Genomic DNA, 26,551 nt, shown 5'->3' with positions numbered 1-26,551 from the left:
TTTCAACACATCAAAATTTACAACACAAAAGAGTTTCAACTACAAATTTGTGCAAAAGATGTAAAAAAATGGAAATGTAAGCTTTAATTGTTTGCAGGATTGGAAAAACTTACAACACCTGGTATACCCAGAAAGTCTCCCATTCAAGTACTAACCAGGCCCAACCCTAGGTAGCTTCTGAGATCAGACGAGATCAGGCATTCTAAGGGTGGAATTGCAGTAAGCAGAAGAACCTTGCAAACTAGAGGATTCAAATTTCATAGATAAGACCACATTTATTCAAAACCAAGAAAAAGCATTCCATTTCAACACATCAAAATTTACAACACAAAAGAGTTTTTAACTGCAAATTTGTGCAAAAGATGTAAATAACATGGAAATGTAAGCTTTAATTGTTTGCAGGACTGGAAAAGCTTACAACACCTGGTATTCCCATACACTCTCCCATTCAACTACTAACCAGGCCCAACCCTAGGTACCTTCTGAGATCAGACAAGATCAGGCGTTCTAAGGGTGGAATTGCCATAAGCAGAAGAGCCTTGCAAACTAGAGGATTCAAATTTCATAGATAAGACCATATTTGTTCAAAACCAAGAAAAAGCATTCCATTTCAACACATCAACATTTACAACACAAAAGAGTTTCAACTACAAATTTGTGCAAAAGATGTAAATAACATGGAAATGTAAGCTTTAATTGTTTGCAGGATTGGAAAAGCTTACAACACCTGGTATTCCCAGACAGCCTCCCATTCAAGTACTAACCAGGGCCAACACGAGGTAGCTTCTGAGATCAGACTAGATCAGGCGTTCTAAGCGTGGAATGGCCGTAAGCAGAATAACCTTGCAAACTAGAGGATTCAAATTTCATAGCTAAGACCATATTTGTTCAAAACCAAGAAAAAGCATTGCATTTCAACACATCAACATTTACAACACAAAAGAGTTTCAAATACAAATTTGTGCAAAAGATGTAAATAACATGGAAATGTAAGCTTTAATTGTTTGCAGGATTGGAAAAGCTTACAACACCTGGTATTCCCAGACAGTCTCCCATTCAAGTACTAACCAGGCCCAACTCTAAGTTGCTTCTGAGATCAGACGAGATCAGGCGTTCTAAGGGTGGAATGGCCGTAAGCAGAATAACCTTGCAAACTAGAGGATTCAAATTTCATAGCTATGACCATATTTGTTCAAAACCAAGAAAAAGCATTCCATTTCAACACATCAAAATTTACAACACAAAAGAGTTTCAACTACAAATTTGTGCAAAAGATGTAAATAACATGGAAATGTAAGCTTTAATTGTTTGCAGGATTGGAAAAGCTTACAACACCTGGTATTCCCATTCAGTCTCCCATTCAAGTACTAACCAGGCCCAACCCGAGGTGGCTTCTGAGATCCGACAAGTTTAGGCGTTCTAAGGGTGGAATGGCCGTAAGAAGAAGAACCTTGCAAACTAGAGGATTCAAATTTCATAGCTAAGACCATATTTGTTCAAAACCAAGAAAAAGCATTCCATTTCAACACATCAAAATTTACAACACAAAAGAGTTTCAAATACAAATTTGTGCAAAAGATGAAAAAAAAAATGGAAATGTAAGCTTTAATTGTTTGCAGGATTGAAAAAGCTAACAACACCTGGTATTCCCAGACAGTCTCCCATTCAAGTACTAACCAGGCCCAACCCTGGTTAGCTTCTGAGATCAGACGAGATCAGGCGTTCTAAAGGTGGAATGGCCGTAAGTAGAAGAACCTTGCAAACTAGAGGATTCAAATTTCATAGCTAAGACCATATTTGTTCAAAACCAAGAAAAAGCATTCCATTTCAACACATCAAAATTTACAACACAAAAGAGTTTCAACTACAAATTTGTGCAAAAGATGTAAATAACATGGAAATGTAAGCTTTAATTGTTTGCAGGACTGGAAAAGCTTACAACACCTGGTATTCCCAGACAGTCTCCCATTCAAGTACTAACCAGGTCCAACCCTAGGTAGCTTCTGAGATCAGACAAGATCAGGCGTTCTAAGGGTAGAATGGCCATAAGCAGAAGAACCTTGCAAACTAGAGGATTCAAATTTCATAGCTAAGACCATATTTGTTCAAAACCAAGAAAAAGCATTCCATTTCAACACATCAAAATTTACAACACAAAAGAGTTTCAACTACAAATTTGTGTAAAAGATGTAAATAACATGAAAATGTAAGCTTTAATTGTTTGCAGGATTGGAAAAGCTTACAACACCTGGTATTCCCAGACAGTCTCCCATTCAAGTACTAACCAGGCCCAACCCTAAGTAGCTTCTGCGATCAGACGAGATCAGGCGTTCTAAGGGTGGCATGGCCATAAGCAGATGAACATTGCCAACTAGAGGATTCAAATTTCATAGCTAAGACCATATTTGTTCAAAACCAAGAAAAAGCATTCCATTTCAACACATCAACATTTACAACACAAAAGAGTTTCAACTACAAATTTGTGCAAAAGATGTAAATAACATGGAAATGTAAGCTTTAATTGTTTGCAGGATTGGAAAAGCTTACAACACCTGGTATTCCCATTCAGTCTCCCATTCAAGTACTAACCAGGCCCAACCATAGATAGCTTCTGAGATCAGACAAGATCAGGCGTTCTAAGGGTGGAATGGCCGTTAGCAGAAGAACCTTGCAAACTAGAGGATTCAAATTTCATAGATAAGACCATATTTGTTCAAAACCAAGAAAAAGCATTCCATTTCAACACATCAACATTTACAACACAAAAGAGTTTCAACTACAAATTTGTGCAAAAGATGTAAATAACATGGAAATGTAAGCTTTAATTGTTTGCAGGACTGGAAAAGCTTACAACACCTGGTATTCCCAGATAGTCTCCCATTCAAGCGCTAACCAGGCCCAACCCTAAATAGCTTCTGAGATCATGCGTTCTAAGGGTGGAATGGCTGTAAGCAGACGAACCTTGCAAACTAGAGGATTCAAATTTCATAGCGAAGACCATATTTGTTCAAAACCAAGAAAAAGCATTCCATTACAACACATCAAAATTTAGAACACAAAAGAGTTTCAACTACAAATTTGTGCAAAAGATGTAAAAAAATGGAAATGTAAGCTTTAATTGTTTGCAGGATTGGAAAAACTTACAACACCTGGTATACCCAGAAAGTCTCCCATTCAAGTACTAACTAGGCCCAACCCTAGGTAGCTTCTGAGATCAGACAAGATCAGGCATTCTAAAGGTGGAATGGCCGTAAGCAGAAGAACCTTGCAAACTAGAGGATTCAAATTTCATAGATAAGACCACATTTATTCAAAACCAAGAAAAAGCATTCCATTTCAACACATCAAAATTTACAACACAAAAGAGATTTTAACTGCAAATTTGTGCAAAAGATGTAAATAACATGGAAATGTAAGCTTTAATAGTTTGCAGGACTGGAAAAGCTTACAACACCTGGTATTCCCAGACAATCTCCCATTCAAGTACTAACCAGACCCAACCCTAGGTAGCTTCTGAGATCAGACGAGATCAGGCATTCTAAGGGTGGAATGGCCGTGAGCAGAAGAACCTTTCAAACTAGAGGATTCAAATTTCATAGCTAAGACCATATTTGTTCAAAGCCAAGAAAAAGCATTCCATTTCAACACATCAACATTTACAACACAAAAGAGTTTCAAATACAAATTTGTGCAAAAGATGAAAAAAAAATGGAAATGTAAGCTTTACTTGTTTGCATGATTGAAAAAGCTTACAAAACCTGGTATTCCCAGAGAGTCTCCCATTCAAGTACTAACCAGGCCCAACCCTAGGTAGCTTCTGAGATCAGACGAGATCAGGCGTTCTAAGGGTGGAATGGCCGTAAGCAGAAGAACCTTGCAAACTAGAGGATTCAAATTTCATAGCTAAGACCATATTTGTTCAAAACCAAGAAAAAGCATTCCATTTCAACACATCAAAATTTACAACACAAAAGAGTTTCAACTACAAATTTGTGCAAAAGATGTAAAAAAATGGAAATGTAAGCTTTAATTATTTGCAGGATTGGAAAAACTTACAACACCTGGTATACCCAGAAAGTCTCCCATTCAAGTACTAACTAGGCCCAACCCTAGGTAGCTTCTGAGATCAGACGAGATCAGGCGTTCTAAGGGTGGAATGGCCATAAGCAGAAGAACCTTGCATACTAGAGGATTCAAATTTCAAAGATAAGACCATATTTGTTTAAAATCAAGAAAAAGCATTCCATTTCAACACATCAACATTTACAACACAAAAGAGTTTCAACTACAAATTTGTGCAAAAGATGTAAATAACATGGAAATGTAAGCTTTAATTGTTTGCAGGACTGGAAAAGCTTACAACACCTGGTATTCCCAGATAGTCTCCCATTCAAGCGCTAACCAGGCCCAACCCTAGGTAGCTTCTGAGATCAGACAAGATCAGGCGTTCTAAGGGTGGAATGGCCGTAAGCAGAAGAACCTTGCAAACTAGAGGATTCAAATTTCATAGATAAGACCACATTTGTTCAAAACCAAGAAAAAGCATTCCATTTCAACACATCAAAATTTACAACACAAAAGAGTTTTTAACTACAAATTTGTGCAAAAGATGTAAATAACATGGAAATGTAAGCTTTAATTGTTTGCAGGACTGGAAAAGCTTACAACACCTGGTATTCCCAGACAGTCTCCCATTCAAGTACTAACCAGACCCAACCCTAGTTAGCTTCTGAGATCAGCCGAGATCAGGCATTCTAAGGGTGGAATGGCCGTGATCAGAAGAACCTTGCAAACTAGAGGATTCAAATTTCATAGATAAGACCATATTTGTTCAAAACCAAGAAAAAGCATTCCATTTCAACACATCAAAATTTACAACACAAAAGAGTTTCAACTACAAATTTGTGTAAAAGATGTAAATAACATAGAAATGTAAGCTTTAATTGTTTGCAGGATTGGAAAAGCTTACAACACCTGGTATTCCCAGACAGTCTCCCATTCAAGTACTAACCAGGCCCAACCCTAGGTAGCTTCTGAGATCAGACGAGACCAGGCGTTCTAAGGGTGGAATGGCCGTAAGCAGAAGAGCTTTCCAAACTAGAGGATTCAAATTTCATAGCTAAGACCATATTTGTTCAAAACCAAGAAAAAGCATTCCATTTCAACACATCAAAATTTACAACACAAAAGAGTTTCAACTACAAATTTGTGCAAAAGATGTAAATAACATGGAAATGTAAGCTTTAATTGTTTGCAGGACTGGAAAAGCTTACAACACCTGGTATTCCCAGACAGTCTCCCATTCAAGTACTAACCAGGCCCAACCCTAGGTAGCTTTTGAGATCAGACGAGATCAGGCGTTCTAAGGGTGGAATGGCCGTAAGCAGAAGAGCCTTGCAAACTAGAGGATTCAAATTTCATAGCTAAGACCATATTTGTTCAAAACCAAGAAAAAGCATTCCATTTTAAAACATCAACATTTACAACACAAAAGAGTTTCAAATACAAATTTGTGCAAAAGATGAAAAAAAATGTAAATGTAAGCTTTAATTGTTTGCAGGATTGAAAAAGCTTACAACACCTGGTATTCCCAGACAGTCTCTCATTCAAGTACTAACCAGGCCCAACCCTAGGTAGCTTCTGAGATCAGACAAGATCAGGCGTTCTAAGGGTGGAATGGCCGTAAGCAGAAGAGCCTTGCAAACTAGAGGATTCAAATTTCATAGATAAGACCATATTTGTTCAAAACCAAGAAAAAGCATTCCATTTTAAAACATCAACATTTACAACACAAAAGAGTTTCAAATACAAATTTGTGCAAAAGATGAAAAAAAATGTAAATGTAAGCTTTAATTGTTTGCAGGATTGAAAAAGCTTACAACACCTGGTATTCCCAGACAGTCTCCCATTCAAGTACTAACCAGGCCCAAGCCTAGGTAGCTTCTGAGATCAGACGAGATCAGGCGTTCTAAGGGTGGAATGGCCATAAGCAAAAGAACCTTGCAAACTAGAGGATTCAAATTTCATAGCTAAGACCATATTTGTTCAAAACCAAAAAAAAAACATTCCATTTCAACACATCAAAATTTACAACACAAAAGAGTTTCAACTACAAATTTGTGCAAAAGATGTAAATAACATGGAAATGTAAGCTTTAATTGTTTGCAGGACTGGAAAAGCTTACAACACCTGGTATTCCCAGACAGTCTCTCATTCAAGTACTAACCAGGCCCAACCCTAGGTAGCTTCTGAGATCAGGCGTTCTAAGGGTGGAATGGCCGTAAGCAGAAGAACCTTGCAAACTAGAGGATTCAAATTTCATAGATAAGACCATATTTGTTCAAAACCAAGAAAAAACATTCCATTTCAACACATCAACATTTACAACACAAAAGAGTTTCAAATACAAATTTGTGCAAAAGATGAAAAAAATGGAAATGTAAGCTTTAATTGTTTGCATGATTGAAAAAGCTTACAAAACCTGGTATTCCCAGACAGTCTCCCATTCAAGCACTAACCAGGCCCAACCCTAGGTAGCTTCTGAGATCAGACGAGATCAGGCGTTCTAAGGGTGGAATGGCCGTAAGCAGAGGAGCCTTGCAAACTATAGGATTCAAATTTCATAGCTAAGACCATATTTGTTCAAAACCAAGAAAAAGCATTCCACTTTAACACATCAACATTTACAACACAAAAGAGTTTCAAATACAAATTTGTGCAAAAGATGAAAAAAAATGGAAATGTAAGCTTTCTTTGTTTGCAGAATTGAAAACGCTTACAACACCTGGTATTCCCAGACAGTCTCCCATTCAAGTACTAACCAGGCCCAACCCGAGGTAGCTTCTGAGATCAGACGAGATCAGGCGTTCTAAGGGTGGAATGGCCATAAGCAGAAGAACCTTACAAACTAGAGGATTCAAATTTCATAGCTAAGACCATATTTGTTCAAAACCAAGAAAAAGCATTCCATTTCAACACATCAAAATTTACAACACAAAAGAGTTTCAACTACAAATGTGTGCAAAAGATGTAAATAACATGGAAATGTAAGCTTTAATTGTTTGCAGGACTGGAAAAGCTTACAACACCTGGTATTCCCAGACAGTCTCCCATTCAAGTACTAACCAGGCCCAACACTAGGTAGCTTCCGAGATCAGACGAGATCAGGCGTTCTAAAGGTGGAATGGCCGTAAGCAGATGAGCCTTGCAAACTAGAGGATTCAAATTTCATAGCTAAGACCATATTTGTTCAAAACCAAGAAAAAGCATTCCACTTTAACACATCAACATTTACTACACAAAAGAGTTTCAAATACAAATTTGTGCAAAAGATGAAAAAAAATGGAAATGTAAGCTTTAATTGTTTGCAGGATTGAAAAAGCTTACAACGCCTGGTATTCCCAGACAGTCTCCCATTCAAGTACTAACCAGGCCCAACCCGAGGTGGCTTCTGAGATCAAACGAGATGAGGCGTTCTAAGGGTGGAATGGTCGTAAGCAGAAAAACCTTGCAAACTAGAGGATTCAAATTTCATAGATAAGACCATATTTGTTTAAAATCAAGAAAAAGCATTCCATTTCAACACATCAACATTTACAACACAAAAGAGTTTCAAATACAAATTTGTGCAAAAGATGAAAAAAAAATGGAAATGTAAGCTTTCATTGTTTGCAGGATTGAAAAAGCTTACAACACCTGGTATTCCCAGATAGTCTCCCATTCAAGTGCTAACCAGGCCCAACCCTAGGTAGCTTCTGAGATCAGACAAGATCAGGCGTTCTAAGGGTGGAATGGCCGTAAGCAGACGAACCTTGCAAACTAGAGGATTCAAATTTCATAGATAAGACCACATTTGTTCAAAACCAAGAAAAAGCATTCCATTTCAACACTTCAAAATTTACAACACAAAAGAGTTTTTTACTACAAATTTGTGCAAAAGATGTAAATAACATGGAAATGTAAGCTTTAATTGTTTGCAGGACTGGAAAAGCTTACAACACCTGGTATTCCCAGACAGTCTCCCATTCAAGTACTAACCAGACCCAACCCTAGGTAGCTTCTGAGATCAGCCATTCTAAGGGTGGAATGGCCGTGAGCAGAAGAACCTTGCAAATTAGAGGATTCAAATTTCATAGATAAGACCATATTTGTTCAAAACCAAGAAAAAGCATTCCATTTCAACACATCAAAATTTACAACACAAAAGAGTTTCAAATACAAATTTGTGCAAAAGATGAAAAAAATGGAAATGTAAGCTTTAATTGTTTGCATGATTGAAAAAGCTTACAAAACCTGTTATTCCCAGAGAGTCTCCCATTCAAGTACTAACCAGGCCCAACCCTAGGTAGCTTCTGAGATCAGACGAGATCAGGCGTTCTAAGGGTGGAATGGCCGAAAGCAGAAGAACTTTCCAAACTAGAGGATTCAAATTTCATAGATAAGACCATATTTGTTTAAAATCAAGAAAAAGCATTCCATTTCAACACATCAACATTTACAACACAAAAGAGTTTCAAATACAAATTTGTGCAAAAGATGAAAAAAAAATGGAAATGTAAGCTTTCATTGTTTGCAGGATTGAAAAAGCTTACAACACCTGGTATTCCCAGACAGTCTCCCATTCAAGTACTAAACAGGCCCAAGCCTGGGTAGCTTCTGAGATCAGACAAGATCAGGCGTTCTAACGGTGGAATGGCCATAAGCAGAAGAATCTTGCAAACTAGAGGATTCAAATTTCATAGCTAAGACCATATTGTTTCAAAACCAAGAAAAAGCATTCCATTTCAACACATCAACATTTACAACACAAAAGAGTTTCAACTACAAATTTGTGCAAAAGATGTAAAAAAATGGAAATGTAAGCTTTAATTGTTTGCAGGACTGGAAAAGCTTACAACACCTGGTATTCCCAGATAGTCTCCCATTCAAGTGCTAACCAGGCCCAACCCTAGGTAGCTTCTGAGATCAGACGAGATCAGGCGTTCTAAGGGTGGAATGGCCGTAAGCAGACGAACCTTGCAAACTAGAGGATTCAAATTTCATAGATAAGACCACATTTGTTCAAAACCAAGAAAAAGCATTCCATTTCAACACTTCAAAATTTACAACACAAAAGAGTTTTTTACTACAAATTTGTGCAAAAGATGTAAATAACATGGAAATGTAAGCTTTAATTGTTTGCAGGACTGGAAAAGCTTACAACACCTGGTATTCCCAGACAGTCTCCCATTCAAGTACTAACCAGACCCAACCCTAGGTAGCTTCTGAGATCAGCCATTCTAAGGGTGGAATGGCCGTGAGCAGAAGAACCTTGCAAATTAGAGGATTCAAATTTCATAGATAAGACCATATTTGTTCAAAACCAAGAAAAAGCATTCCATTTCAACACATCAAAATTTACAACACAAAAGAGTTTCAAATACAAATTTGTGCAAAAGATGAAAAAAATGGAAATGTAAGCTTTAATTGTTTGCATGATTGAAAAAGCTTACAAAACCTGTTATTCCCAGAGAGTCTCCCATTCAAGTACTAACCAGGCCCAACCGTAGGTAGCTTCTGAGATCAGACGAGATCAGGCGTTCTAAGGGTGGAATGGCCATAAGCAGAAGAACCTTGCAAACTAGAGGATTCAAATTTCATAGCTAAGACCATATTTGTTCAAAACCAAGAAAAAGCATTCCATTTCAACACATCAAAATTTACAACACAAAAGAGTTTCAACTACAAATTTGTGTAAAAGATGTAAATAACATGGAAATGTAAGCTTTAATTGTTTGCAGGATTGGAAAAGCTTACAACACCTGGTATTCCCAGACAGTCTCCCATTCAAGTACTAACCAGGCCCAACCCTAGGTAGCTTCTGAGATCAGACGAGATCAGGCGTTCTAAGGGTGGAATGGCCGAAAGCAGAAGAACTTTCCAAACTAGAGGATTCAAATTTCATAGCTAAGACCATATTTGTTCAAAACCAAGAAAAAGCATTCCATTTCAACACATCAACATTTACAACACAAAAGACTTTCAAATACAAATTTGTGCAAAAGATGAAAAAAAATGGAAATGTAAGCTTTAATTGTTTGCAGGATTGAAAAAGCTTACAACACCTGGTATTCCCAGACAGTCTCCCATTCAAGCGCTAACCAGGCCCAAGCCTAGGTAGCTTCTGAGATCAGACGAGATCAGGCGTTCTAAGGGTGGAATGGCCGTAAGCAAAAGAACCTTGCAAACTAGAGGATTCAAATTTCATAGCTAAGACCATATTTGTTCAAAACCAAAAAAAAAACATTCCATTTCAACACATCAAAATTTACAACACAAAAGAGTTTCAACTACAAATTTGTGCAAAAGATGTAAATAACATGGAAATGTAAGCTTTAATTGTTTGCAGGACTGGAAAAGCTTACAACACCTGGTATTCCCAGACAGTCTCCCATTCAAGTACTAACCAGGCCCAATCCTAGGTAGCTTCTGAGATCAGACGAGATCAGGCGTTCTAAGGGTGGAATGGCCGTAAGCAGAAGAACCTTGCAAACTAGAGGATTCAAATTTCATAGCTAAGACCATATTTGTTCAAAATCAAGAAAAAGCATTCCATTTTAACACATCAACATTTACAACACAAAAGAGTTTCAACTACAAATTTGTGCAAAAGATGTAAATAACATGGAAATGTAAGCTTTAATTGTTTGCAGGACTGGAAAAGCTTACAACACCTGGTATTCCCAGACAGTCTCCCATTCAAGTACTAACCAGGCCCAACCCTAGGTAGCTTCTGAGATCAGGCGTTCTAAGGGTGGAATGGACGTAAGCAGAAGAACCTTGCAAACTAGAGGATTCAAATTTCATAGATAAGACCATATTTGTTCAAAACCAAGAAAAAGCATTCAATTTCAACACATCAACATTTACAACACAAAAGAGTTTCAAATACAAATTTGTGCAAAAGATGAAAAAAATGGAAATGTAAGCTTTAATTGTTTGCATGATTGAAAAAGCTTACAAAACGTGGTATTCCCAGACAGTCTCCCATTCAAGTACTAACCAGGCCCAACCCTAGGTAGCTTCTGAGATCAGACGAGATCAGGTGTTCTAAGGGTGGAATGGCCGTAAGCAGAAGAGCCTTGCAAACTATAGGATTCAAATTTCATAGCTAAGACCATATTTGTTCAAAACCAAGAAAAAGCATTCCACTTTAACACATCAACATTTACAACACAAAAGAGTTTCAAATACAAATTTGTGCAAAAGATGAAAAAAAATGGAAATGTAAGCTTTAATTGTTTGCAGGATTGAAAAAGCTTACAACACCTGGTATTCCCAGACAGTCTCCCATTCAAGTACTAACCAGGCCCAACCCTAGGTAGCTTCTGAGATCAGACGAGATCAGGCGTTCTAAGGGTGGAATGGCCATAAGCAGAAGAACCTTGCAAACTAGAGGATTCAAATTTCATAGCTAAGACCATATTTGTTCAAAACCAAGAAAAAGCATTCCACTTTAACACATCAACATTTACAACACAAAAGAGTTCAAATACAAATTTGTGCAAAAGATGTAAATAACATGGAAATGTAAGCTTTAATTGTTTGCAGGACTGGAAAAGCTTACAACGCCTGGTATTCCCAGACAGTCTCCCATTCAAGTACTAACCAGGCCCAACCCGAGGTGGCTTCTGAAATCAGATGAGATGAGGCGTTCTAAGGGTGGAATGGTCGTAGGCAGAAAAACCTTGCAAACTAGAGGATTCAAATTTCATAGATAAGACCATATTTGTTTAAAATCAAGAAAAAGCATTCCATTTCAACACATCAACATTTACAACACAAAAGAGTTTCAAATACAAATTTGTGCAAAAGATGAAAAAAAAATGGAAATGTAAGCTTTCATTGTTTGCAGGATTGAAAAAGCTTACAACACCTGGTATTCCCAGACAGTCTCCCATTCAAGTACTAACCAGGCCCAACCCTGGGTAGCTTCTGAGATCAGACGAGATCAGGCGTTCTAAGGGTGGAATGGCCATAAGCAGAAGAATCTTGCAAACTAGAGGATTCAAATTTCATAGCTAAGACCATATTTGTTCAAAACCAAGAAAAAGCATTCCATTTCAACACATCAACATTTACAACACAAAAGAGTTTCAACTACAAATTTGTGTAAAAGATGTAAATAACATGGAAATGTAAGCTTTAATTGTTTGCAGGATTGGAAAAGCTTACAACACCTGGTATTCCCAGACAGTCTCCCATTCAAGTACTAACTAGGCCCAACCCTAGGTAGCTTCTGAGATCAGACGAGATCAGGCATTCTAAGGGTGGAATGGCCGTAAGCAGAAGAACCTTGCAAACTAGAGGATTCAAATTTCATAGATAAGACCACATTTGTTCAAAACCAAGAAAAAGCATTCCATTTCAACACATCAAAATTTACAACACAAAAGAGTTTTTAACTACAAATTTGTGCAAAAGATGTAAAAAAATGGAAATGTAAGCTTTAATTGTTTGCAGGATTGGAAAAGCTTACAACACCTGGTATTCCCAGACAGTCTCCCATTCAAGTACTAACTAGGCCCAACCCTAGGTAGCTTCTGAGATCAGACGAGATCAGGCATTCTAAGGGTGGAATGGCCGTAAGCAGAAGAACCTTGCAAACTAGAGGATTCAAATTTCATAGATAAGACCACATTTGTTCAAAACCAAGAAAAAGCATTCCATTTCAACACATCAAAATTTACAACACAAAAGAGTTTTTAACTACAAATTTGTGCAAAAGATGTAAATAACATGGAAATGTAAGCTTTAATTGTTTGCAGGATTGAAAAAGCTTACAACACCTGGTATTCCCAGACAGTCTCCCATTCAAGTACTAACCAGGCCCAAGCCTAGGTAGCTTCTGAGATCAGACGAGATCAGGCGTTCTAAGGGTGGAATGGCCGTAAGCAAAAGAACCTTGCAAACTAGAGGATTCAAATTTCATAGCTAAGACCATATTTGTTCAAAACCAAAAAAAAAACATTCCATTTCAACACATCAAAATTTACAACACAAAAGAGTTTCAACTACAAATTTGTGCAAAAGATGTAAATAACATGGAAATGTAAGCTTTAATTGTTTGCAGGACTGGAAAAGCTTACAACACCTGGTATTCCCAGACAGTCTCCCATTCAAGTACTAACCAGGCCCAATCCTAGGTAGCTTCTGAGATCAGACGAGATCAGGCGTTCTAAGGGTGGAATGGCCGTAAGCAGAAGAACCTTGCAAACTAGAGGATTCAAATTTCATAGCTAAGACCATATTTGTTCAAAATCAAGAAAAAGCATTCCATTTTAACACATCAACATTTACAACACAAAAGAGTTTCAACTACAAATTTGTGCAAAAGATGTAAATAACATGGAAATGTAAGCTTTAATTGTTTGCAGGACTGGAAAAGCTTACAACACCTGGTATTCCCAGACAGTCTCCCATTCAAGTACTAACCAGGCCCAACCCTAGGTAGCTTCTGAGATCAGGCGTTCTAAGGGTGGAATGGCCGTAAGCAGAAGAACCTTGCAAACTAGAGGATTCAAATTTCATAGATAAGACCATATTTGTTCAAAACCAAGAAAAAGCATTCAATTTCAACACATCAACATTTACAACACAAAAGAGTTTCAAATACAAATTTGTGCAAAAGATGAAAAAAATGGAAATGTAAGCTTTAATTGTTTGCATGATTGAAAAAGCTTACAAAACCTGGTATTCCCAGACAGTCTCCCATTCAAGTACTAACCAGGCCCAACCCTAGGTAGCTTCTGAGATCAGACGAGATCAGGTGTTCTAAGGGTGGAATGGCCGTAAGCAGAAGAGCCTTGCAAACTATAGGATTCAAATTTCATAGCTAAGACCATATTTGTTCAAAACCAAGAAAAAGCATTCCACTTTAACACATCAACATTTACAACACAAAAGAGTTTCAAATACAAATTTGTGCAAAAGATGAAAAAAAATGGAAATGTAAGCTTTAATTGTTTGCAGGATTGAAAAAGCTTACAACACCTGGTATTCCCAGACAGTCTTCCCATTCAAGTACTAACCAGGCCCAACCCTAGGTAGCTTCTGAGATCAGACGAGATCAGGCGTTCTAAGGGTGGAATGGCCATAAGCAGAAGAACCTTGCAAACTAGAGGATTCAAATTTCATAGCTAAGACCATATTTGTTCAAAACCAAGAAAAAGCATTCCACTTTAACACATCAACATTTACAACACAAAAGAGTTCAAATACAAATTTGTGCAAAAGATGTAAATAACATGGAAATGTAAGCTTTAATTGTTTGCAGGACTGGAAAAGCTTACAACGCCTGGTATTCCCAGACAGTCTCCCATTCAAGTACTAACCAGGCCCAACCCGAGGTGGCTTCTGAGATCAGATGAGATGAGGCGTTCTAAGGGTGGAATGGTCGTAGGCAGAAAAACCTTGCAAACTAGAGGATTCAAATTTCATAGATAAGACCATATTTGTTTAAAATCAAGAAAAAGCATTCCATTTCAACACATCAACATTTACAACACAAAAGAGTTTCAAATACAAATTTGTGCAAAAGATGAAAAAAAAATGGAAATGTAAGCTTTCATTGTTTGCAGGATTGAAAAAGCTTACAACACCTGGTATTCCCAGACAGTCTCCCATTCAAGTACTAACCAGGCCCAACCCTGGGTAGCTTCTGAGATCAGACGAGATCAGGCGTTCTAAGGGTGGAATGGCCATAAGCAGAAGAATCTTGCAAACTAGAGGATTCAAATTTCATAGCTAAGACCATATTTGTTCAAAACCAAGAAAAAGCATTCCATTTCAACACATCAACATTTACAACACAAAAGAGTTTCAACTACAAATTTGTGTAAAAGATGTAAATAACATGGAAATGTAAGCTTTAATTGTTTGCAGGATTGGAAAAGCTTACAACACCTGGTATTCCCAGACAGTCTCCCATTCAAGTACTAACTAGGCCCAACCCTAGGTAGCTTCTGAGATCAGACGAGATCAGGCATTCTAAGGGTGGAATGGCCGTAAGCAGAAGAACCTTGCAAACTAGAGGATTCAAATTTCATAGATAAGACCACATTTGTTCAAAACCAAGAAAAAGCATTCCATTTCAACACATCAAAATTTACAACACAAAAGAGTTTTTAACTACAAATTTGTGCAAAAGATGTAAATAACATGGAAATGTAAGCTTTAATTGTTTGCAGGACTGGAAAAGCTTACAACACCTGGTATTCCCAGATAGTCTCCCATTCAAGCGCTAACTAGGCCCAACCCTAGGTAGCTTCTGAGATCAGAGGAGATCAGGCATTCTAAGGGTGGAATGGCCGTAAGCAGAAGAACCTTGCAAACTAGAGGATTCAAATTTCATAGCTAAGACCATATTGTTTCAAAACCAAGAAAAAGCATTCCATTTCAACACATCAACATTTACAACACAAAAGAGTTTCAACTACAAATTTGTGCAAAAGATGTAAAAAAATGGAAATGTAAGCTTTAATTGTTTGCAGGATTGAAAAAGCTTACAACACCTGGTATTCCCAGACAGTCTCCTATTTAAGTACTAACCAGGCCCAACCCTGGGTTGCTTCTGAGATCAGACGAGATCAGGCGTTCTAAGGGTGGAATGGCCATAAGCAGAAGAACCTTGCATACTAGAGGATTCAAATTTCATAGATAAGACCATATTTGTTTAAAATCAAGAAAAAGCATTCCATTTCAACACATCAACATTTACAACACAAAAGAGTTTCAACTACAAATTTGTGCAAAAGATGTAAATAACATGGAAATGTAAGCTTTAATTGTTTGCAGGACTAGAAAAGCTTACAACACCTGGTATTCCCAGATAGTCTCCCACTCAAGCGCTAACCAGGCCCAACCCTAGGTAGCTTCTGAGATCAGACGAGATCAGGCGTTCTAAGGGTGGAATGGCCATAAGCAGAAGAACCTTGCAAACTAGAGGATTCAAATTTCATAGATAAGACCACATTTGTTCAAAACCAAGAAAAAGCATTCCATTTCAACACATCAAAATTTACAACACAAAAGAGTTTTTAACTACAAATTTGTGCAAAAGATGTAAATAACATGGAAATGTAAGCTTTAATTGTTTGCAGGATTGGAAAAGCTTACAACACCTGGTATTCCCAGACAGTCTCCCATTCAAGTACTAACTAGGCCCAACCCTAGGTAGCTTCTGAGATCAGACGAGATCAGGCATTCTAAGGGTGGAATGGCCGTAAGCAGAAGAACCTTGCAAACTAGAGGATTCAAATTTCATAGATAAGACCACATTTGTTCAAAACCAAGAAAAAGCATTCCATTTCAACACATCAAAATTTACAACACAAAAGAGTTTTTAACTACAAATTTGTGCAAAAGATGTAAATAACATGGAAATGTAAGCTTTAATTGTTTGCAGGACTGGAAAAGCTTACAACACCTGGTATTCCCAGATAATCTCCCATTCAAGCGCTAACTAGGCCCAACCCTAGGTAGCTTCTGAGATCAGAGGAGATCAGGCATTCTAAGGGTGGAATGGCCGTAAGCAGAAGAACCTTGCAAACTAGAGGATTCAAATTTCATAGCTAAGACCATATTGTTTCAAAACCAAGAAAAAGCATTCCATTTCAACACATCAACATTTACAACACAAAAGAGTTTCAACTACAAATTTGTGCAAAAGATGTAAATAACATGGAAATGTAAGCTTTAATTGTTTGCAGGATTGGAAAAGCTTACAACACCTGGTATTCCCAGACAGTCTCCCATTCAAGTACTAACTAGGCCCAACCCTAGGTAGCTTCTGAGATCAGACGAGATCAGGCATTCTAAGGGTGGAATGGCCGTAAGCAGAAGAACCTTGCAAACTAGAGGATTCAAATTTCATAGATAAGACCACATTTGTTCAAAACCAAGAAAAAGCATTCCATTTCAACACATCAAAATTTACAACACAAAAGAGTTTTTAACTACAAATTTGTGCAAAAGATGTAAATAACATGGAAATGTAAGCTTTAATTGTTTGCAGGACTGGAAAAGCTTACAACACCTGGTATTCCCAGATAGTCTCCCATTCAAGCGCTAACTAGGCCCAACCCTAGGTAGCTTCTGAGATCAGAGGAGATCAGGCATTCTAAGGGTGGAATGGCCGTAAGCAGAAGAACCTTGCAAACTAGAGGATTCAAATTTCATAGCTAAGACCATATTGTTTCAAAACCAAGAAAAAGCATTCCATTTCAACACATCAACATTTACAACGCAAAAGAGTTTCAACTACAAATTTGTGCAAAAGATGTAAAAAAATGGAAATGTAAGCTTTAATTGTTTGCAGGATTGAAAAAGCTTACAACACCTGGTATTCCCAGACAGTCTCCTATTTAAGTACTAACCAGGCCCAACCCTGGGTTGCTTCTGAGATCAGACGAGATCAGGCGTTCTAAGGGTGGAATGGCCATAAGCAGAAGAACCTTGCATACTAGAGGATTCAAATTTCATAGATAAGACCATATTTGTTTAAAATCAAGAAAAAGCATTCCATTTCAACACATCAACATTTACAACACAAAAGAGTTTCAACTACAAATTTGTGCAAAAGATGTAAATAACATGGAAATGTAAGCTTTAATTGTTTGCAGGACTAGAAAAGCTTACAACACCTGGTATTCCCAGATAGTCTCCCACTCAAGCGCTAACCAGGCCCAACCCTAGGTAGCTTCTGAGATCAGACGAGATCAGGCGTTCTAAGGGTGGAATGGCCATAAGCAGAAGAAGCTTGCAAACTAGAGGATTCAAATTTCATAGATAAGACCACATTTGTTCAAAACCAAGAAAAAGCATTCCATTTCAACACATCAAAATTTACAACACAAAAGAGTTTTTAACTACAAATTTGTGCAAAAGATGTAAATAACATGGAAATGTAAGCTTTAATTGTTTGCAGGATTGGAAAAGCTTACAACACCTGGTATTCCCAGACAGTCTCCCATTCAAGTACTAACTAGGCCCAACCCTAGGTAGCTTCTGAGATCAGACGAGATCAGGCATTCTAAGGGTGGAATGGCCGTAAGCAGAAGAACCTTGCAAACTAGAGGATTCAAATTTCATAGATAAGACCACATTTGTTCAAAACCAAGAAAAAGCATTCCATTTCAACACATCAAAATTTACAACACAAAAGAGTTTTTAACTACAAATTTGTGCAAAAGATGTAAATAACATGGAAATGTAAGCTTTAATTGTTTGCAGGACTGGAAAAGCTTACAACACCTGGTATTCCCAGATAGTCTCCCATTCAAGCGCTAACTAGGCCCAACCCTAGGTAGCTTCTGAGATCAGAGGAGATCAGGCATTCTAAGGGTGGAATGGCCGTAAGCAGAAGAACCTTGCAAACTAGAGGATTCAAATTTCATAGCTAAGACCATATTGTTTCAAAACCAAGAAAAAGCATTCCATTTCAACACATCAACATTTACAACACAAAAGAGTTTCAACTACAAATTTGTGCAAAAGATGTAAAAAAATGGAAATGTAAGCTTTAATTGTTTGCAGGATTGAAAAAGCTTACAACACCTGGTATTCCCAGACAGTCTCCTATTTAAGTACTAACCAGGCCCAACCCTGGGTTGCTTCTGAGATCAGACGAGATCAGGCGTTCTAAGGGTGGAATGGCCATAAGCAGAAGAACCTTGCATACTAGAGGATTCAAATTTCATAGATTAGACCATATTTGTTTAAAATCAAGAAAAAGCATTCCATTTCAACACATCAACATTTACAACACAAAAGAGTTTCAACTACAAATTTGTGCAAAAGATGTAAATAACATGGAAATGTAAGCTTTAATTGTTTGCAGGACTAGAAAAGCTTACAACACCTGGTATTCCCAGATAGTCTCCCACTCAAGCGCTAACCAGGCCCAACCCTAGGTAGCTTCTGAGATCAGACGAGATCAGGCGTTCTAAGGGTGGAATGGCCATAAGCAGAAGAACCTTGCAAACTAGAGGATTCAAATTTCATAGATAAGACCACATTTGTTCAAAACCAAGAAAAAGCATTCCATTTCAACACATCAAAATTTACAACACAAAAGAGTTTTTAACTACAAATTTGTGCAAAAGATGTAAATAACATGGAAATGTAAGCTTTAATTGTTTGCAGGACTGGAAAAGCTTACAACACCTGGTATTCCCAGATAGTCTCCCATTCAAGCGCTAACCAGGCCCAACCCTAGGTAGCTTCCGAGATCAGACGAGATCAGGCGTTCTAAGGGTGGAATGGCCGTAAGCAGAAGAACCTTGCAAACTAGAGGATTCAAATTTCATAGATAAGACCACATTTGTTCAAAACCAAGAAAAAGCATTCCATTTCAACACATCAAAATTTACAACACAAAAGAGTTTTTAACTACAAATTTGTGCAAAAGATGTAAATAACATGGAAATGTAAGCTTTAATTGTTTGCAGGACTGGAAAAGCTTACAACACCTGATATTCCCAGACAGTCTCCCATTCAAGTACTAACCAGACCCAACCCTAGGTAGCTTCTGAGATCAGCCGAGATCAGGCATTCTAAGGGTGGAATGGCCGTGAGCAGAAGAACCTTGCAAACTAGAGGATTCAAATTTCATAGATAAGACCATATTTGTTCAAAACCAAGAAAAAGCATTCCATTTCAACATATCAAAATTTACAACACAAAAGAGTTTCAAATACAAATTTGTGCAAAAGATGAAAAAAATGGAAATGTAAGCTTTAATTGTTTGCATGATTGAAAAAGCTTACAACACCTGGTATTCCCAGAGAGTCTCCCATTCAAATACTAACCAGGCCCAACCCTAGGTAGCTTCTGAGATCAGACGAGCTCAGGCGTTCTAAAGGTGGAATGGCCATGAGAAGAAGAGCCTTGCAAACTAGAGGATTCAAATTTCATAGCTAAGACCATATTTGTTCAAAACCAAGAAAAAGCATTCCATTTCAACACATCAAAATTTACAACACAAAAGAGTTTCAACTACAAATTTGTGTAAAAGATGTAAATAACATGGAAATGTAAGCTTTAATTGTTTGCAGGATTGGAAAAGCTTACAACACCTGGTATTCCCAGACAGTCTCCCATTCAAGTACTAACCAGGCCTAACCCTAGGTAGCTTCTGAGATCAGACGAGATCAGGCGTTCTAAGGGTGGAATGGCCGTAAGCAAAAGAGCTTTCCAAACTAGAGGATTCAAATTTCATAGCTAAGACCATATTTGTTCAAAACCAAGAAAAAGCATTCCATTTCAACACATCAAAATTTACAACACAAAAGAGTTTCAACTACAAATTTGTGCAAAAGATGTAAATAACATGGAAATGTAAGCTTTAATTGTTTGCAGGACTGGAAAAGCTTACAACACCTGGTATTCCCAGACAGTCTCCCATTCAAGTACTAACCAGGCCCAACCCTAGGTAGCTTCTGAGATCAGACGAGATCAGGCGTTCTAAGGGTGGAATGGCCGTAAGCAGAAGAACCTTGCAAACTAGAGGATTCAAATTTCATAGATAAGACCACATTTGTTCAAAACCAAGAAAAAGCATTCCATTTCAACACATCAAAATTTACAACACAAAAGAGTTTTTAACTACAAATTTGTGCAAAAGATGTAAATAACATGGAAATGTAAGCTTTAATTGTTTGCAGGACTGGAAAAGCTTACAACACCTGGTATTCCCAGATAGTCTCCCATTCAAGCGCTAACTAGGCCCAACCCTAGGTAGCTTCTGAGATCAGAGGAGATCAGGCATTCTAAGGGTGGAATGGCCGTAAGCAGAAGAACCTTGCAAACTAGAGGATTCAAATTTCATAGCTAAGACCATATTGTTTCAAAACCAAGAAAAAGCATTCCATTTCAACACATCAACATTTACAACACAAAAGAGTTTCAACTACAAATTTGTGCAAAAGATGTAAAAAAATGGAAATGTAAGCTTTAATTGTTTGCAGGATTGAAAAAGCTTACAACACCTGGTATTCCCAGACAGTCTCCTATTTAAGTACTAACCAGGCCCAACCCTGGGTTGCTTCTGAGATCAGACGAGATCAGGCGTTCTAAGGGTGGAATGGCCATAAGCAGAAGAACCTTGCATACTAGAGGATTCAAATTTCATAGATAAGACCATATTTGTTTAAAATCAAGAAAAAGCATTCCATTTCAACACATCAACATTTACAACACAAAAGAGTTTCAACTACAAATTTGTGCAAAAGATGTAAATAACATGGAAATGTAAGCTTTAATTGTTTGCAGGACTAGAAAAGCTTACAACACCTGGTATTCCCAGATAGTCTCCCACTCAAGCGCTAACCAGGCCCAACCCTAGGTAGCTTCTGAGATCAGACGAGATCAGGCGTTCTAAGGGTGGAATGGCCATAAGCAGAAGAACCTTGCAAACTAGAGGATTCAAATTTCATAGATAAGACCACATTTGTTCAAAACCAAGAAAAAGCATTCCATTTCAACACATCAAAATTTACAACACAAAAGAGTTTTTAACTACAAATTTGTGCAAAAGATGTAAATAACATGGAAATGTAAGCTTTAATTGTTTGCAGGACTGGAAAAGCTTACAACACCTGGTATTCCCAGATAGTCTCCCATTCAAGCGCTAACCAGGCCCAACCCTAGGTAGCTTCCGAGATCAGACGAGATCAGGCGTTCTAAGGGTGGAATGGCCGTAAGCAGAAGAACCTTGCAAACTAGAGGATTCAAATTTCATAGATAAGACCACATTTGTTCAAAACCAAGAAAAAGCATTCCATTTCAACACATCAAAATTTACAACACAAAAGAGTTTTTAACTACAAATTTGTGCAAAAGATGTAAATAACATGGAAATGTAAGCTTTAATTGTTTGCAGGACTGGAAAAGCTTACAACACCTGGTATTCCCAGACAGTCTCCCATTCAAGTACTAACCAGACCCAACCCTAGGTAGCTTCTGAGATCAGCCGAGATCAGGCATTCTAAGGGTGGAATGGCCGTGAGCAGAAGAACCTTGCAAACTAGAGGATTCAAATTTCATAGATAAGACCATATTTGTTCAAAACCAAGAAAAGCATTCCATTTCAACATATCAAAATTTACAACACAAAAGAGTTTCAAATACAAATTTGTGCAAAAGATGAAAAAAATGGAAATGTAAGCTTTAATTGTTTACATGATTGAAAAAGCTTACAACACCTGGTATTCCCAGAGAGTCTCCCATTCAAATACTAACCAGGCCCAACCCTAGGTAGCTTCTGAGATCAGACGAGCTCAGGCGTTCTAAGGGTGGAATGGCCATGAGAAGAAGAACCTTGCAAACTAGAGGATTCAAATTTCATAGCTAAGACCATATTTGTTCAAAACCAAGAAAAAGCATTCCATTTCAACACATCAAAATTTACAACACAAAAGAGTTTCAACTACAAATTTGTGTAAAAGATGTAAATAACATGGAAATGTAAGCTTTAATTGTTTGCAGGATTGGAAAAGCTTACAACACCTGGTATTCCCAGACAGTCTCCCATTCAAGTACTAACCAGGCCTAACCCTAGGTAGCTTCTGAGATCAGACGAGATCAGGCGTTCTAAGGGTGGAATGGCCGTAAGCAAAAGAGCTTTCCAAACTAGAGGATTCAAATTTCATAGCTAAGACCATATTTGTTCAAAACCAAGAAAAAGCATTCCATTTCAACACATCAAAATTTACAACACAAAAGAGTTTCAACTACAAATTTGTGCAAAAGATGTAAATAACATGGAAATGTAAGCTTTAATTGTTTGCAGGACTGGAAAAGCTTACAACACCTGGTATTCCCAGACAGTCTCCCATTCAAGTACTAACCAGGCCCAACCCTAGGTAGCTTTTGAGATCAGACGAGATCAGGCGTTCTAAGGGTGGAATGGCTGTAAGCAGAAGAGCCTTGCAAACTAGAGGATTCAAATTTCATAGCTAAGACCATATTTGTTCAAAACCAAGAAAAAGCATTCCATTTTAAAACATCAACATTTACAACACAAAAGAGTTTCAAATACAAATTTGTGCAAAAGATGAAAAAAAATGGAAATGTAAGCTTTAATTGTTTGCAGGATTGAAAAAGCTTACAACACCTGGTATTCCCAGACAGTCTCCCATTCAAGTACTAACCAGGCCCAAGCCTAGGTAGCTTCTGAGATCAGACGAGATCAGGCGTTCTAAGGGTGGAATGGCCATAAGCAAAAGAACCTTGCAAACTAGAGGATTCAAATTTCATAGCTAAGACCATATTTGTTCAAAACCAAAAAAAAAACATTCCATTTCAACACATCAAAATTTACAACACAAAAGAGTTTCAACTACAAATTTGTGCAAAAGATGTAAATAACATGGAAATGTAAGCTTTAATTGTTTGCAGGACTGGAAAAGCTTACAACACCTGGTATTCCCAGACAGTCTCCCATTCAAGTACTAACCAGGCCCAGTCCTAGGTAGCTTCTGAGATCAGACGAGATCAGGCGTTCTAAGGGTGGAATGGCCGTAAGCAGAAGAACCTTGCAAACTAGAGGATTCAAATTTCATAGCTAAGACCATATTTGTTCAAAATCAAGAAAAAGCATTCCATTTTAACACATCAACATTTACAACACAAAAGAGTTTCAACTACAAATTTGTGCAAAAGATGTAAATAACATGGAAATGTAAGCTTTAATTGTTTGCAGGACTGGAAAAGCTTACAACACCTGGTATTCCCAGACAGTCTCCCATTCAAGTACTAACCAGGCCCAACCCTAGGTAGCTTCTGAGATCAGGCGTTCTAAGGGTGGAATGGCCGTAAGCAGAAGAACCTTGCAAACTAGAGGATTCAAATTTCATAGATAAGACCATATTTGTTCAAAACCAAGAAAAAGCATTCCACTTTAACACATCAACATTTACAACACAAAAGAGTTCAAATACAAATTTGTGCAAAAGATGTAAATAACATGGAAATGTAAGCTTTAATTGTTTGCAGGACTGGAAAAGCTTACAACACCTGGTATTCCCAGAGAGTCTCCCATTCAAGTACTAACCAGGCCCAACACTAGGTAGCTTCCGAGATCAGACGAGATCAGGCGTTCTAAAGGTGGAATGGCCGTAAGCAGAAGAGCCTTGCAAACTAGAGGATTCAAATTTCATAGCTAAGACCATATTTGTTCAAAACCAAGAAAAAGCATTCCACTTTAACACATCAACATTTACTACACAAAAGAGTTTCAAATACAAATTTGTGCAAAAGATGAAAAAAAATGGAAATGTAAGCTTTAATTGTTTGCAGGATTGAAAAAGCTTACAACGCCTGGTATTCCCAGACAGTCTCCCATTCAAGTACTAACCAGGCCCAACCCGAGGTGGTTTCTGAGATCAGACGAGATAAGGCATTCTAAGGGTGGAATGGTCGTAAGCAGAAAAACCTTGCAAACTAGAGGATTCAAATTTCATAGATAAGACCATATTTGTTTAAAATCAAGAAAAAGCATTCCATTTCAACACATCAACATTTACAACACAAAAGAGTTTCAAATACAAATTTGTGCAAAAGATGAAAAAAAAATGGAAATGTAAGCTTTCATTGTTTGCAGGATTGAAAAAGCTTACAACACCTGGTATTCCCAGACAGTCTCCCATTCAAGTACTAACCAGGCCCAACCCTGGGTAGCTTCTGAGATCAGACGAGATCAGGCGTTCTAAGGGTGGAATGGCCATAAGCAGAAGAATCTTGCAAACTAGAGGATTCAAATTTCATAGCTAAGACCATATTTGTTCAAAACCAAGAAAAAGCATTCCATTTCAACACATCAACATTTACAACACAAAAGAGTTTCAACTACAAATTTGTGTAAAAGATGTAAATAACATGGAAATGTAAGCTTTAATTGTTTGCAGGATTGGAAAAGCTTACAACACCTGGTATTCCCAGACAGTCTTCCATTCAAGTACTAACCAGGCCCAACCCTAGGTAGCTTCTGAGATCAGACGAGATCAGGCGTTCTAAGGGTGGAATGGCCGTAAGCAGAAGAACCTTGCAAACTAGAGGATTAAATTTCATAGCTAAGACCATATTTGTTCAAAACCAAGAAAAAGCATTCCATTTCAACACATCAAAATTTACAACACAAAAGAGTTTCAACTACAAATTTGTGCAAAAGATGTAAAAAAATGGAAATGTAAGCTTTAATTGTTTGCAGGATTGGAAAAACCTACAACACCTGGTATACCCAGAAAGTCTCCCATTCAAGTACTAACTAGGCCCAACCCTAGGTAGCTTCTGAGATCAGACGAGATCAGGCATTCTAAGGGTGGAATGGCCGTAAGCAGAAGAACCTTGCAAACTAGAGGATTCAAATTTCATAGATAAGACCACATTTGTTCAAAACCAAGAAAAAGCATTCCATTTCAACACATCAACATTTACAACACAAAAGAGTTTCAACTACAAATTTGTGCAAAAGATGTAAATAACATGGAAATGTAAGCTTTAATTGTTTGCAGGACTGGAAAAGCTTACAACACCTGGTATTCCCATTCAGTCTCCCATTCAAGTACTAACCAGGGCCAACCCTAGGTAGCTTCTGAGATCAGGTGTTCTAAGGGTGGAATGGCCGTAAGCAGAAGAACCTTGCAAACTAGAGGATTCAAATTTCATAGATAAGACCATATTTGTTCAAAACCAAGAAAAAGCATTCCATTTCAACACATCAACATTTACAACACAAAAGAGTTTCAAATACAAATTTGTGCAAAAGATGAAAAAAATGGAAATGTAAGCTTTAATTGTTTGCATGATTGAAAAAGCTTACAAAACCTGGTATTCCCAGACAGTCTCCCATTCAAGTACTAACCAGGCCCAACCCTAGGTAGTTTCTGAGATCAGACGAGATCAGGCGTTCTAAGGGTGGAACGGCCATAAGCAGAAGAACCTTGCAAACTATAGGATTCAAATTTCATAGCTAAGACCATATTTGTTCAAAACCAAGAAAAAGCATTCTATTTCAACACATCAAAATTTACAACACAAAAGAGTTTCAACTACAAATTTGTGCAAAAGATGTAAATAACATGGAAATGTAAGCTTTAATTGTTTGCAGGACTGGAAAAGCTTACAACACCTGGTATTCCCAGACAGTCTCCCATTCAAGTACTAACCAGGCCCAATCCTAGGTAGCTTCTGAGATCAGACGAGATCAGGCGTTCTAACTGTGGAATGGCCGTAAGCAGAAGAACCTTGCAAACTAGAGGATTCAAATTTCATAGCTAAGACCATATTTGTTCAAAATCAAGAAAAAGCATTCCATTTTAACACATCAACATTTACAACACAAAAGAGTTTCAACTACAAATTTGTGAAAAAGATGTAAATAACATGGAAATGTAAGCTTTAATTGTTTGCAGGACTGGAAAAGCTTACAACACCTGGTATTCCCATTCAGTCTCCCATTCAAGTACTAACCAGGGCCAACCCTAGGTAGCTTCTGAGATCAGGTGTTCTAAGG

General features: G+C 37.6%; 78 pseudogenes; all 78 read right to left on the bottom strand.

Moving 5' to 3' along the window:
• Positions 1-106: 106 nt before the first annotated feature.
• Positions 107-225, bottom strand: LOC140567550 (5S ribosomal RNA; annotated as a pseudogene).
• A 490-nt stretch (positions 226-715) lies between these two features.
• Positions 716-834, bottom strand: LOC140568321 (5S ribosomal RNA; annotated as a pseudogene).
• Positions 835-1,019: 185 nt separating this feature from the next.
• Positions 1,020-1,138, bottom strand: LOC140572085 (5S ribosomal RNA; annotated as a pseudogene).
• A 490-nt stretch (positions 1,139-1,628) lies between these two features.
• LOC140572561 (5S ribosomal RNA) lies at positions 1,629-1,747 on the bottom strand (annotated as a pseudogene).
• Positions 1,748-1,932: 185 nt separating this feature from the next.
• Positions 1,933-2,051, bottom strand: LOC140566796 (5S ribosomal RNA; annotated as a pseudogene).
• A 185-nt stretch (positions 2,052-2,236) lies between these two features.
• On the bottom strand, positions 2,237-2,355 carry LOC140572381 (5S ribosomal RNA; annotated as a pseudogene).
• Positions 2,356-2,540: 185 nt separating this feature from the next.
• On the bottom strand, positions 2,541-2,659 carry LOC140567332 (5S ribosomal RNA; annotated as a pseudogene).
• Positions 2,660-3,137: 478 nt separating this feature from the next.
• Positions 3,138-3,256, bottom strand: LOC140568225 (5S ribosomal RNA; annotated as a pseudogene).
• Positions 3,257-3,442: 186 nt separating this feature from the next.
• LOC140567295 (5S ribosomal RNA) lies at positions 3,443-3,561 on the bottom strand (annotated as a pseudogene).
• Positions 3,562-3,746: 185 nt separating this feature from the next.
• On the bottom strand, positions 3,747-3,865 carry LOC140571372 (5S ribosomal RNA; annotated as a pseudogene).
• Positions 3,866-4,049: 184 nt separating this feature from the next.
• On the bottom strand, positions 4,050-4,168 carry LOC140566954 (5S ribosomal RNA; annotated as a pseudogene).
• Positions 4,169-4,353: 185 nt separating this feature from the next.
• Positions 4,354-4,472, bottom strand: LOC140567752 (5S ribosomal RNA; annotated as a pseudogene).
• Positions 4,473-4,658: 186 nt separating this feature from the next.
• LOC140567139 (5S ribosomal RNA) lies at positions 4,659-4,777 on the bottom strand (annotated as a pseudogene).
• Positions 4,778-4,962: 185 nt separating this feature from the next.
• LOC140570130 (5S ribosomal RNA) lies at positions 4,963-5,081 on the bottom strand (annotated as a pseudogene).
• Positions 5,082-5,266: 185 nt separating this feature from the next.
• On the bottom strand, positions 5,267-5,385 carry LOC140570194 (5S ribosomal RNA; annotated as a pseudogene).
• Positions 5,386-5,569: 184 nt separating this feature from the next.
• Positions 5,570-5,688, bottom strand: LOC140566168 (5S ribosomal RNA; annotated as a pseudogene).
• A 184-nt stretch (positions 5,689-5,872) lies between these two features.
• LOC140572079 (5S ribosomal RNA) lies at positions 5,873-5,991 on the bottom strand (annotated as a pseudogene).
• Positions 5,992-6,469: 478 nt separating this feature from the next.
• Positions 6,470-6,588, bottom strand: LOC140566372 (5S ribosomal RNA; annotated as a pseudogene).
• A 184-nt stretch (positions 6,589-6,772) lies between these two features.
• Positions 6,773-6,891, bottom strand: LOC140572537 (5S ribosomal RNA; annotated as a pseudogene).
• Positions 6,892-7,076: 185 nt separating this feature from the next.
• LOC140573140 (5S ribosomal RNA) lies at positions 7,077-7,195 on the bottom strand (annotated as a pseudogene).
• A 184-nt stretch (positions 7,196-7,379) lies between these two features.
• Positions 7,380-7,498, bottom strand: LOC140567888 (5S ribosomal RNA; annotated as a pseudogene).
• Positions 7,499-7,683: 185 nt separating this feature from the next.
• On the bottom strand, positions 7,684-7,802 carry LOC140566562 (5S ribosomal RNA; annotated as a pseudogene).
• Positions 7,803-8,280: 478 nt separating this feature from the next.
• Positions 8,281-8,399, bottom strand: LOC140566834 (5S ribosomal RNA; annotated as a pseudogene).
• Positions 8,400-8,584: 185 nt separating this feature from the next.
• On the bottom strand, positions 8,585-8,703 carry LOC140567879 (5S ribosomal RNA; annotated as a pseudogene).
• A 184-nt stretch (positions 8,704-8,887) lies between these two features.
• LOC140571935 (5S ribosomal RNA) lies at positions 8,888-9,006 on the bottom strand (annotated as a pseudogene).
• Positions 9,007-9,484: 478 nt separating this feature from the next.
• LOC140567472 (5S ribosomal RNA) lies at positions 9,485-9,603 on the bottom strand (annotated as a pseudogene).
• A 185-nt stretch (positions 9,604-9,788) lies between these two features.
• On the bottom strand, positions 9,789-9,907 carry LOC140570248 (5S ribosomal RNA; annotated as a pseudogene).
• Positions 9,908-10,091: 184 nt separating this feature from the next.
• On the bottom strand, positions 10,092-10,210 carry LOC140567885 (5S ribosomal RNA; annotated as a pseudogene).
• A 186-nt stretch (positions 10,211-10,396) lies between these two features.
• On the bottom strand, positions 10,397-10,515 carry LOC140571119 (5S ribosomal RNA; annotated as a pseudogene).
• A 185-nt stretch (positions 10,516-10,700) lies between these two features.
• LOC140568170 (5S ribosomal RNA) lies at positions 10,701-10,809 on the bottom strand (annotated as a pseudogene).
• Positions 10,810-10,992: 183 nt separating this feature from the next.
• LOC140565980 (5S ribosomal RNA) lies at positions 10,993-11,111 on the bottom strand (annotated as a pseudogene).
• Positions 11,112-11,295: 184 nt separating this feature from the next.
• Positions 11,296-11,414, bottom strand: LOC140566172 (5S ribosomal RNA; annotated as a pseudogene).
• A 488-nt stretch (positions 11,415-11,902) lies between these two features.
• On the bottom strand, positions 11,903-12,021 carry LOC140569599 (5S ribosomal RNA; annotated as a pseudogene).
• A 185-nt stretch (positions 12,022-12,206) lies between these two features.
• LOC140572105 (5S ribosomal RNA) lies at positions 12,207-12,325 on the bottom strand (annotated as a pseudogene).
• A 185-nt stretch (positions 12,326-12,510) lies between these two features.
• Positions 12,511-12,629, bottom strand: LOC140572104 (5S ribosomal RNA; annotated as a pseudogene).
• Positions 12,630-12,815: 186 nt separating this feature from the next.
• Positions 12,816-12,934, bottom strand: LOC140571286 (5S ribosomal RNA; annotated as a pseudogene).
• A 186-nt stretch (positions 12,935-13,120) lies between these two features.
• On the bottom strand, positions 13,121-13,239 carry LOC140571118 (5S ribosomal RNA; annotated as a pseudogene).
• A 185-nt stretch (positions 13,240-13,424) lies between these two features.
• LOC140567989 (5S ribosomal RNA) lies at positions 13,425-13,533 on the bottom strand (annotated as a pseudogene).
• A 183-nt stretch (positions 13,534-13,716) lies between these two features.
• LOC140570182 (5S ribosomal RNA) lies at positions 13,717-13,835 on the bottom strand (annotated as a pseudogene).
• A 184-nt stretch (positions 13,836-14,019) lies between these two features.
• On the bottom strand, positions 14,020-14,139 carry LOC140566363 (5S ribosomal RNA; annotated as a pseudogene).
• A 184-nt stretch (positions 14,140-14,323) lies between these two features.
• On the bottom strand, positions 14,324-14,442 carry LOC140568120 (5S ribosomal RNA; annotated as a pseudogene).
• Positions 14,443-14,627: 185 nt separating this feature from the next.
• LOC140569588 (5S ribosomal RNA) lies at positions 14,628-14,746 on the bottom strand (annotated as a pseudogene).
• A 185-nt stretch (positions 14,747-14,931) lies between these two features.
• On the bottom strand, positions 14,932-15,050 carry LOC140572103 (5S ribosomal RNA; annotated as a pseudogene).
• Positions 15,051-15,236: 186 nt separating this feature from the next.
• LOC140568333 (5S ribosomal RNA) lies at positions 15,237-15,355 on the bottom strand (annotated as a pseudogene).
• Positions 15,356-15,539: 184 nt separating this feature from the next.
• LOC140570023 (5S ribosomal RNA) lies at positions 15,540-15,658 on the bottom strand (annotated as a pseudogene).
• Positions 15,659-15,843: 185 nt separating this feature from the next.
• Positions 15,844-15,962, bottom strand: LOC140567379 (5S ribosomal RNA; annotated as a pseudogene).
• A 186-nt stretch (positions 15,963-16,148) lies between these two features.
• Positions 16,149-16,267, bottom strand: LOC140572102 (5S ribosomal RNA; annotated as a pseudogene).
• A 490-nt stretch (positions 16,268-16,757) lies between these two features.
• On the bottom strand, positions 16,758-16,876 carry LOC140572100 (5S ribosomal RNA; annotated as a pseudogene).
• Positions 16,877-17,062: 186 nt separating this feature from the next.
• Positions 17,063-17,181, bottom strand: LOC140568332 (5S ribosomal RNA; annotated as a pseudogene).
• A 184-nt stretch (positions 17,182-17,365) lies between these two features.
• LOC140570022 (5S ribosomal RNA) lies at positions 17,366-17,484 on the bottom strand (annotated as a pseudogene).
• Positions 17,485-17,669: 185 nt separating this feature from the next.
• Positions 17,670-17,788, bottom strand: LOC140567378 (5S ribosomal RNA; annotated as a pseudogene).
• Positions 17,789-17,974: 186 nt separating this feature from the next.
• Positions 17,975-18,093, bottom strand: LOC140572099 (5S ribosomal RNA; annotated as a pseudogene).
• Positions 18,094-18,279: 186 nt separating this feature from the next.
• Positions 18,280-18,398, bottom strand: LOC140568331 (5S ribosomal RNA; annotated as a pseudogene).
• Positions 18,399-18,582: 184 nt separating this feature from the next.
• Positions 18,583-18,701, bottom strand: LOC140570020 (5S ribosomal RNA; annotated as a pseudogene).
• Positions 18,702-18,886: 185 nt separating this feature from the next.
• On the bottom strand, positions 18,887-19,005 carry LOC140567377 (5S ribosomal RNA; annotated as a pseudogene).
• A 186-nt stretch (positions 19,006-19,191) lies between these two features.
• Positions 19,192-19,310, bottom strand: LOC140567322 (5S ribosomal RNA; annotated as a pseudogene).
• Positions 19,311-19,496: 186 nt separating this feature from the next.
• Positions 19,497-19,615, bottom strand: LOC140567938 (5S ribosomal RNA; annotated as a pseudogene).
• A 183-nt stretch (positions 19,616-19,798) lies between these two features.
• On the bottom strand, positions 19,799-19,917 carry LOC140568215 (5S ribosomal RNA; annotated as a pseudogene).
• Positions 19,918-20,102: 185 nt separating this feature from the next.
• On the bottom strand, positions 20,103-20,221 carry LOC140571265 (5S ribosomal RNA; annotated as a pseudogene).
• A 185-nt stretch (positions 20,222-20,406) lies between these two features.
• Positions 20,407-20,525, bottom strand: LOC140569764 (5S ribosomal RNA; annotated as a pseudogene).
• Positions 20,526-20,711: 186 nt separating this feature from the next.
• Positions 20,712-20,830, bottom strand: LOC140568330 (5S ribosomal RNA; annotated as a pseudogene).
• Positions 20,831-21,014: 184 nt separating this feature from the next.
• On the bottom strand, positions 21,015-21,133 carry LOC140570019 (5S ribosomal RNA; annotated as a pseudogene).
• Positions 21,134-21,318: 185 nt separating this feature from the next.
• LOC140567376 (5S ribosomal RNA) lies at positions 21,319-21,437 on the bottom strand (annotated as a pseudogene).
• A 186-nt stretch (positions 21,438-21,623) lies between these two features.
• On the bottom strand, positions 21,624-21,742 carry LOC140567321 (5S ribosomal RNA; annotated as a pseudogene).
• Positions 21,743-21,928: 186 nt separating this feature from the next.
• Positions 21,929-22,047, bottom strand: LOC140567609 (5S ribosomal RNA; annotated as a pseudogene).
• A 182-nt stretch (positions 22,048-22,229) lies between these two features.
• On the bottom strand, positions 22,230-22,348 carry LOC140567954 (5S ribosomal RNA; annotated as a pseudogene).
• Positions 22,349-22,533: 185 nt separating this feature from the next.
• LOC140571263 (5S ribosomal RNA) lies at positions 22,534-22,652 on the bottom strand (annotated as a pseudogene).
• A 185-nt stretch (positions 22,653-22,837) lies between these two features.
• LOC140570360 (5S ribosomal RNA) lies at positions 22,838-22,956 on the bottom strand (annotated as a pseudogene).
• Positions 22,957-23,140: 184 nt separating this feature from the next.
• On the bottom strand, positions 23,141-23,259 carry LOC140572077 (5S ribosomal RNA; annotated as a pseudogene).
• A 186-nt stretch (positions 23,260-23,445) lies between these two features.
• On the bottom strand, positions 23,446-23,564 carry LOC140571476 (5S ribosomal RNA; annotated as a pseudogene).
• A 185-nt stretch (positions 23,565-23,749) lies between these two features.
• Positions 23,750-23,858, bottom strand: LOC140567988 (5S ribosomal RNA; annotated as a pseudogene).
• A 184-nt stretch (positions 23,859-24,042) lies between these two features.
• LOC140573147 (5S ribosomal RNA) lies at positions 24,043-24,161 on the bottom strand (annotated as a pseudogene).
• Positions 24,162-24,345: 184 nt separating this feature from the next.
• On the bottom strand, positions 24,346-24,464 carry LOC140567903 (5S ribosomal RNA; annotated as a pseudogene).
• Positions 24,465-24,649: 185 nt separating this feature from the next.
• Positions 24,650-24,768, bottom strand: LOC140569576 (5S ribosomal RNA; annotated as a pseudogene).
• Positions 24,769-24,953: 185 nt separating this feature from the next.
• LOC140570181 (5S ribosomal RNA) lies at positions 24,954-25,072 on the bottom strand (annotated as a pseudogene).
• A 183-nt stretch (positions 25,073-25,255) lies between these two features.
• On the bottom strand, positions 25,256-25,374 carry LOC140567557 (5S ribosomal RNA; annotated as a pseudogene).
• A 477-nt stretch (positions 25,375-25,851) lies between these two features.
• LOC140567618 (5S ribosomal RNA) lies at positions 25,852-25,970 on the bottom strand (annotated as a pseudogene).
• A 185-nt stretch (positions 25,971-26,155) lies between these two features.
• On the bottom strand, positions 26,156-26,274 carry LOC140567301 (5S ribosomal RNA; annotated as a pseudogene).
• Between the last annotated feature and the right edge of the window lie 277 nt (positions 26,275-26,551).

This window comes from Salminus brasiliensis, chromosome 11, assembly GCF_030463535.1.
Source record: "Salminus brasiliensis chromosome 11, fSalBra1.hap2, whole genome shotgun sequence".
Taxonomy (NCBI): Eukaryota; Metazoa; Chordata; class Actinopteri; order Characiformes; family Bryconidae; genus Salminus; species Salminus brasiliensis.
Note: the sequence above shows the minus strand (reverse complement) of the source record. Positions and strands in the feature narration are given on the sequence as shown.